We start from the raw sequence: 8361 nt of genomic DNA, 5'->3' as shown, positions 1-8361 counted from the left end.
TATAACTGTGTATTATTGGGGGGTTCTGAAAAGTGAAAGTAAACAGCTGTGAAATGCAAATGTGCACCTGTCGGCTATATCATTTACAGTAGACAGTACTGCTCTTCCACACCCTGTTTTTTCAGGCAGTACGTCGACACTGAGCACAACAAATTAATAAATAAAAGAAGGCAAACCATCACAAAGTGTTGAAAGATTTAAAGATATGCCTATTATCCGCATACACTATGTGACCAAAAGTATCCGGACACCTGGCTGAAAATACTCCTCCCAAACAGGCCGTGAAGGCACAATGGTACTGACCAGCTGCCATGTGATCCTCAGTGCATAGGCATCACTGGATGCCGATATGGAGGGATATGTGGTCAGCACACCGCTCTCCCAGCCATATGTCAGTTTCAGAGACCAGAGCCACTACTCCTCAATGTAGTAGCTCCTCAATTTGCCTCACAAATGCTGAGCGCACCCTGCTTGCCAACAGCTCTCGGGAGACCAGATGGCCACCCCTCCAAGTGCTAGCCCAGCCCAACAGTGCTTAACATCAGTGATCTGACGGGAACCGGTGTTACCACTGCGGCAAGGCTGTTGGCGGCTGAAAATGACTTACAAATTTGTGGCACCCTCCTTTGGTAATGCTGGAATTCAATATGGTGTTGGCTCACCCTTAGCCGTGATGAGAGCTTCCATTCTTGCAGGTATACGTTCAGTCAGGTGCTGGAAGGTTTCTTGGGGAATGGCAGCCCATTCTTCATGGAATGCTGCACTGAGGAGAGGTATCAATGTCGGTCGATGAGACCTGGCATGAAGTTGGTGTTCCAAAACATCCCAAAGGTGTTCCATAGGATTCAGGTCATGACTCTGTGCAGGCCAGTCATTTACAGGGATGTTATTGTCATGTAACCACTCCAACCACAGGCTGTGCATCATGAACAGGTGCTCGATCATGTTGAAAGATGCAATTGCCATCCTTGAATTGCTCTTCAACAGTGGGAAACAAGAAGGTGCTTAAAACATTAGTGTAGGCCTTCACTGTGATAGTGCAAGGGGTGCAAGCCCCCTCCATGAAAAACACGACCACACCATAACACCACCACTTCCGAATTTTACTGTTGGCACTATACACACTGGAAGATGATGTTCAGCAGGTATTTGCCACACCTTGCCATCTGATCGTCACATTGTGTACCGTGATTTGTCACTCCACACAACACTTTTCCACTGTTCAGTTGTCCAATGTTTATGCTCCTTACACCAAGCGAGGCATTTACCGGCGTGATGTGTGGCTTATGAGCAGCTGCTCAACCATAAAATCCAAGTTTTCTCACCTCCTGCCTAACTTTCATAGTACTTGCAGTGGATCCTGATGCAGTTTGGAATTCCTGTGTGATGATGTGGATAGATGATGATGTTTGGTTTGTGGAGCATTCAACTGTGCAATCATCAGCACCCGGTCTGGATAGATGTCTGCCTATTACACATTATGGCCCTCTTCTACTGTCAGTCAACAGATGAAGGTGGCCAATATGCTTTTGTGCTGTATGTGTCCCTTCACATTTCCCCTTCACTATCACATTGGAAACAGTGGACCTAGGGATGTTTAGGAGTGTGGAAATCTCACGTGCAGGCATATGACAAAAGTGATACCCAACCACCTGACCATGTTCAAAGTCCATGAGTTCCACAGAGTGCCCCATTCTGCTCTCTCATGATGTCTAATGACTACTTAGGTCACTGATATGGAGTACCTGGCAGTAGGTTGCAGCACAATGCACCTAATATGAAAAAGTATGTTTTTGGGGGTGTCCAGATACTTTTGATCGCACAGTGTACTTTGAGCTAGGTATGTCATGAAGAAATTCTACGTATGTGGTATTTGTACTCTCTTCCTATCTAAAATAGTTGTTTATTCCTCCTCTTCTGAGAAGTTTAATGTTTGACTAGAGATTAAATGCAGAAAGAAATTACAAAGGAGAGATCAGCAGGCAACCTTAACATTTAATTTGTTCCCATAATTGCTTTATATCAGCAGAAACTTGAGTGGGTAACTTTACATGGCACACATCGTACACAAGATGTAATATGTTATTAAATAGAAGATGACCAAATATGCAAATAACAAGTATTATTCTGGTCTGCAACAACTTAACCATATTGTCTCACAGGGCTTCAACTGCCTTGAGTAACATCCATTAACAGTCCTTCCCATCATGTAATGTAGCAAAGTGGAATTTTTCCACTTGCTGTGATATTACTACTAGAACAAAAAATACTATTTTCTTCCTTTTTTTTTAATTTGCTTCCGTACAACAATTACCTTGCAAATATAAAAAATTGTGTCATAGACTATTTTTACAAATTATTGTTATTCAGAGAGCAATTTATTTTTGCTAATGAATTTTTACTCTACAGAAGAACTTGATGCTTCAAATTTCATATTATCTTGCACTCTAAATACACTCATGTTTAGAAAAAACATAACGCCTTGAAAGACTAGAGATGGGATGTTCATATTTGCAGAAAATGTACATTAGTATGTTCTGCAGAAACGATTAGCATTGCAGTCACCTCAGTTCAGCAAGTGTCCTGTTATCTTGTAGGCACAGAGTCCACCATGGGTCCTGACAACTTGTTCCATGCATGATGGCATCAACACATATAAAGTATGAATGGCGTCCTGTGTTATAGCCATCCACACTGCATTCACCTGGTTCCAAAGTTCATCTATGGTGGTTGGCATTGGGTTACAGCACTGCACCTGCCATTTCATCATATCCCACACATTTTCAATTGGTGATCAGTCTGGTGATAATGTGGGACAGGGTTGACTTCCTGTGACACCAAGAAGGCACATGTTTGCACAGCAACATGTGATCATGTATTGTCTCGCTGATAAATCGTGTGTGGGTTGCTGTGCAGAAAGGGTATGGCTACAGGTGACAGGATGTCATTTAATAGGTCACACTGGTCACACTGTCCTGTACATGCACCAACTGTCATTTGTAGTTGTACCTAATAACAACCCACACCATAAAGGCATAAATTAGCTCTGTATATTTTGTTTGAATGCAGCCATTGTGACACTGCTCTCCTGTCTGTGACCATCATTTTCAAACAAACAGAACCTGGATTCATCCTAAAACACTATCTGATGCTGTTCCTGTCTCCAGTGATGTTGTTCCATACAGCATGTTTCTGCACATTGAACAAAGGTAGAAGTGGATGATGTGCACATAACCTGAGCCATAATAAACAGTGATGGACTGTCACCCCTGATAGTCTACAATGTGTCACACTGTTCCAGTAGAGCTGAGGAGGATGCTAATCTGTCCTGCAGTGCCATTTGGATGAGGTGTCGATTTTCTCAAGGGGGTGGTCCGTGTGGTGCAACCTCACCCATCTTGTCATGTTCAACAGCCTTCTGTGAACCATTCTGCAGGCACGTGTTGCACTGTGGAAACATTTCATCCCAAATGAGCAGTAATTTCCCAGATGGATGCATCACATTCTCTCATGCCAATAATGTGCCCTCTTTCAGATTCACTGATTTGATGGTATGGTTCGTATATATACCTCTGAGGCATCCTGTGTGTCTGCTCAAGTCACACTGATATATCATCATTGGTTTATAGTGACAACAAGAACTGCAGGCCCATTTTATCAATAGATGGTGTTGTGCCACAATATCGAATTTGACCTTGAACTCGCAGGCTGACACAGTTCAAATGCCAATCATTTCTGCAGAACACACTAATTCACATGTGGTGTGAATATGAACATCCTATCTCTAATCATTCAAGGTGTTCTGTTTTTTTCTGAATATGAGTGTATTTTGATCCCCCTGTAATTAACATATACTGCTAGATTGACAAATATAGATTTAAAGTACACTCTATAACAAAAAAAAAAACATGAAAGAATTATCTGAATGGCATTGAAATCACTCAATGTGATGTAAATGTAGAGACAAATAAATGATTATAATTTCATAAAAATTGGATGATTTATTCAAGAGAAAGAGCAGTCATCATAATGAGGGGGCCCTGCCAGGATGGGGGCAGGCAGCATGCTGGTGGCTGTGGAGCAAGAAGTGGCTCTGTGTCATTCTAATGAAAGGACATCCAAGCCAATGAAGATAGCAGGAGGGTCACCAATGAGGGCTGTGGTGGAAATTTCATGAGGGCAGCACCAGAAGCACCAGAAGAAGCAGCCAGTGTCCTGTCAGCAGCAGCTGAGGACACTGGTTGGGTCAGATTAATGCAGAGTGAGGACCTGTGGAAGGCATGGTGTTTTCCACATAGCTACCTGTAGAATGAGAAAACACAATATGATGTGTAGTGTGGAAACTAGGGAGCACAAGGAAAACAGTGAAAACCCTGGCAGCAAATATTCACAGTATGCTTCAGTGGAATGCATAGAATTGCACTGTGCTTCACAAGGGCATCTGTTTGTGGTGCAAAGAGTCTGGCTGCAGAGCTGGCTGCAACAAAAGCAGAGATTGTGACAGCTGGAATGGTGATCAGGTTGGTGACAAGAGATATCATGTCAGTCTGTATAGGACTGGAGATAGAAGTGATGGGGTCCATTTCAAAGGTGCTAGGGATGACAGGAGGGACGGCCACAAAAGGGGTTGTAACAATACAGCATGCAGGACCTGCTGCAGTGGACGTGGCAGCAGAAGATGCAGATTGTGAAACAGGTGAAGGAGCACAGTTGAGTGGAGAGGGGCTGGATGAAGGGAGAGCAAGAGTAGTGGGAAGAACATTTCCATGGTGGGCTTGCGGAGCATGACAACAAGGCAGCACAAAATGGTGCAGAAAACGTAATGTTTGACAAGCAGGCAGAAGAGACACACTGCAGTGGTGTTCGGCTGTGGTGGTACCCGATGGTGCATCACGGTGCGGGTAAGAGTGCTTGGGAGCTCAGAGGTGTATGGAAGGTTAGAGTACAGAGAACACCAAGGAGAGTGGGAAGTGAGAATCTGAAAAAAAGGCTAAAACACAAGGAGAAATGGAAGCTAGAGGAAGGGAAGCAGGGAAGGAGTGGCTGGCAGCATTGGGGCTGGCCTGGACAGAGGCCCTCCCAGCATCGACTGGAGAGAGCATTGTGACAGTGTCACGAGGACCATTGATGGGTGGGCTAGCGTCGGTGGCAGACAGGCTGGCAATGCTGGAGATGGTGGTGGGGGAACCAGTGATGGGCATCATAACCTTAGACAACTGCAGCTGTGGTGCAGGAACTGGTGGTGGTGGAACATGTTTCAGAACCTGGAACAGTGGTGCCTGTGGTGTCAGAGGACAAATCAGGTCCAAAAAGAAAGGACAAGTATGAGGCTACAGTCAAGAATCTACAGGAGAATCCTCAGAGGAGGAGAGGTGAGCATGAGAATGAGATCCATCATGAGCAGCATAGTGAGCAGTGAGCTGCTGCCACACATGAACAGAGGAGAGGAAAGAACGACCAACTCCATGATTAACTGAAATGAGAAGGCAATAGGCTGAAGCACTAGATCTGTCTTGTTTGTGAGAGTTCTCAGTGATTGTGAAGACCACTTGTTCCAGCTAGTTGAGGAAGGTGGAGAATGGCCCCAAGATTTTGTTGAAAACTTGAAGCATTGGGTGCTGTGGCTTTAATATCATGGAAGGGATAACAGCTGGGTGGGTGAGATGCTGCAGTGGAAAGATGGTAGTGGTGTTCACTTGCATGATGAGACCATGGCTGGATGGGCAGACAGTTACAGAAAAAGTGTGGTATTATGATGTATGGCCTTGAAGTTACACTTCTTGATCTGAAACATGGATGGTAGTGCCAACAGTACTCTGTGTCATGAAGGCAAACACATGAATGAGAGGTGAACCCGAGAAGTACTAAAGTCAATACTGTGTAAATTAATGCAAAACCCATTATCCTTGTCATTACTTCTATGTTTGTAGGTTTTATTCATTAGTCTGTACTGCACAAAAATGAGTGATGATTTGATAGTTAGTTTAAAAGTGAACACTTATAGCAGCCTAACCACAGAAAAGTAAATTTCCACCTAAGAGAAGAGTAACAGGAATGATCATCCTTGACTGGAAGTAGGCTCAAAATCAAAATCCAAAGATATATCAGTGATGATCACTGCTGCATAACTACACCATAGCAGTGGGACACAGGAAGTATGCTGCTAATGGCTGGATGCTGTAGTGGAGAGATACACAGTCAGATGAAGCTCCAATAGACGAGATGTTGTGGGTGATCAGCAAAGTGGCCAGTAGAAGGTCTGCAACTGCAGCTGGTTGTTGGTGGTTGCATCGCAGCTTTGGTACATCATGGCAGAGGAATATCTGTGGATTCTTGTGGAATACACAACCCACTGATGCAAGCTAGCCACCCGATAACAACCTGCTGCCACGAATGATGGTACCAGTCCCTGGTGGCACCAGTTAGAGCTAAGCTTGTAAACAGAATGTTTATAATCAGCACCAAATCCAAACATGCATTGTACTGGCAAGATGCGTAAACCATCTCTGAAGGAGGAGAGCTTGCAGGTCAAGGGCTGGCAACCCACAGGGCTCAGACATAGTGCCAGAAACAGGAGTAGGTGGCTGAAGATGCAGGAGCCCAGACCTGCATGTACCACAGAGCCAATGAGACACAGTTGACCTGTTGGGAAGCCAGTTGTGTCCTGTATCAATAGGAGGTGAAAGCAAATCGGTAGGGGTCTATTAATCATTGGCAGTTCAAATGTTCAGCAAATAATGGTGCACCAGGTGCACTTAGTGTGTAGCTCTGGGAGCCTCATTCAGCATGTTGAAGAGGCTATTCTGACAGCCATTGAGGGAATAGGGCACAACCAGCTCCAGATTGTGGCACATGTTTGAATAAACAATGCCTAGCATCTGGGCTCTGAAGTCATACTTGGGTTATTCCAGTGACTAGTAGAAAAGATTGAGAAGACCAGCCATGCTCATGCAGTTTCAGTTAAGCTCATAGTCTGCAGCATTGTCCTCAGAACAGGTCATGGCCCCCTGGTTCTGAATCAAGTGGAAGGCTTGAACCAGAAACTTTGTAGGTTCTGTGGCAAGCTATGCTCTGCCTTAGGGATGAGAACTGTAGGGTCTCCCTAAATCTGTGGCATGCACTCAAGACTTTTTAAATCTGATGAGTCTCCATAAATCCTGATAATGACAGCTGTAGGAAACCTAGAAGTATCAGTGTAAAACCCAAAGAAACTTCTCCAACAGATGAGAGTATTAAAATCCTAGTGCTTAACTGTCAAAGAATTTGAAACAAGGTGCCAGAGTTTGAAGCACTTCTAAAAAGCAATGAAGCTCAAATAATAGTAGGTACAGAAAGTTGGTTAAAAACTTAAGTATAGCAGTGAGATTTTTTGGGAAAATTTTTAGTATATACTAAAAGGCTAGGCTAATGGGAAATGCAGGTGGTGTATTTGTCATAGTAAACAAGAAATGCAAATCCACTGAGACAGAAATTGAAAAGGCATGTGAGATTGTTTGGGCAATAATCAGTATCAAGGGTGAGCATAAAATGATAATTGGATCCTTCTGTTGACCACCAGACTCACCTCCATTGTAACAGAAAACTTCAGAGAAAACCTCTGTTTGCTTCTACTTAAGTTCCCTAATCAATTTGTAATCATTGAAGGAGATTTTAATCATTCAACAATCTGCAATCATGTACAATACAGTGTACTACTGGTAAAATGCGTAAACCATCTTTGAAGGAGGAGACCCTGCGGGCCAAGGGCTGTCAACCCACAGAGCACAGACATAATGTCAGAAACAGGAGTGGCTGAGGATGCAGGGGCCCAGCCTGCATCTACCACAGAGCCAGTGAGACTCATTTCACCTGTTTGGATGCCAGTTGCATCCTATATCAATAGGAGGTGACCATTTTCTTCACCCCTTCTATAGTCCCATTTGGAACCCTGCTGTTGCTCCCATCTGCCGTCCCAAACACAGTTTTCAAGAATCTCTTTCCAGCATCTAAACAATCCCTCTTGTGCCATCATAAAGTATGTGGCACCACATCTATTGCTTGCTGCATTTGCTCCCACAAATGTTCATAAGACTTATGGAGTTTTTTGTACTCTTGAACAACTTCTCTGTGTGCACCTCTACTCTTTACCTCTCATTGCAGTCCAAAAAAAACATCCTCCAATCTCTTCACCTCATTTAACCATCATTTGGGAAAATTACACTTTTGTGCTGGGTGTGACAAGACATCCTGTGAAACATTACTAAATGCCTTCTCTGAAAACTACCTAGAACAAATAGTTTGGAACCCCAATCATGATGTAAATATGTTAGATAAATATGTTAGATTTAATAGTAACAAACATACCTGGCCTCCTTGAGGATG

General features: G+C 43.7%; 1 pseudogene; it reads right to left on the bottom strand.

Moving 5' to 3' along the window:
- Positions 1-472: 472 nt before the first annotated feature.
- Positions 473-590, bottom strand: LOC126185826 (5S ribosomal RNA; annotated as a pseudogene).
- Between the last annotated feature and the right edge of the window lie 7771 nt (positions 591-8361).

The sequence above is a fragment of the Schistocerca cancellata genome, chromosome 4 (genome assembly GCF_023864275.1).
Source record: "Schistocerca cancellata isolate TAMUIC-IGC-003103 chromosome 4, iqSchCanc2.1, whole genome shotgun sequence".
Taxonomy (NCBI): domain Eukaryota; kingdom Metazoa; phylum Arthropoda; class Insecta; order Orthoptera; family Acrididae; genus Schistocerca; species Schistocerca cancellata.
This window is presented reverse-complemented; position numbering and strand designations above follow the sequence as displayed.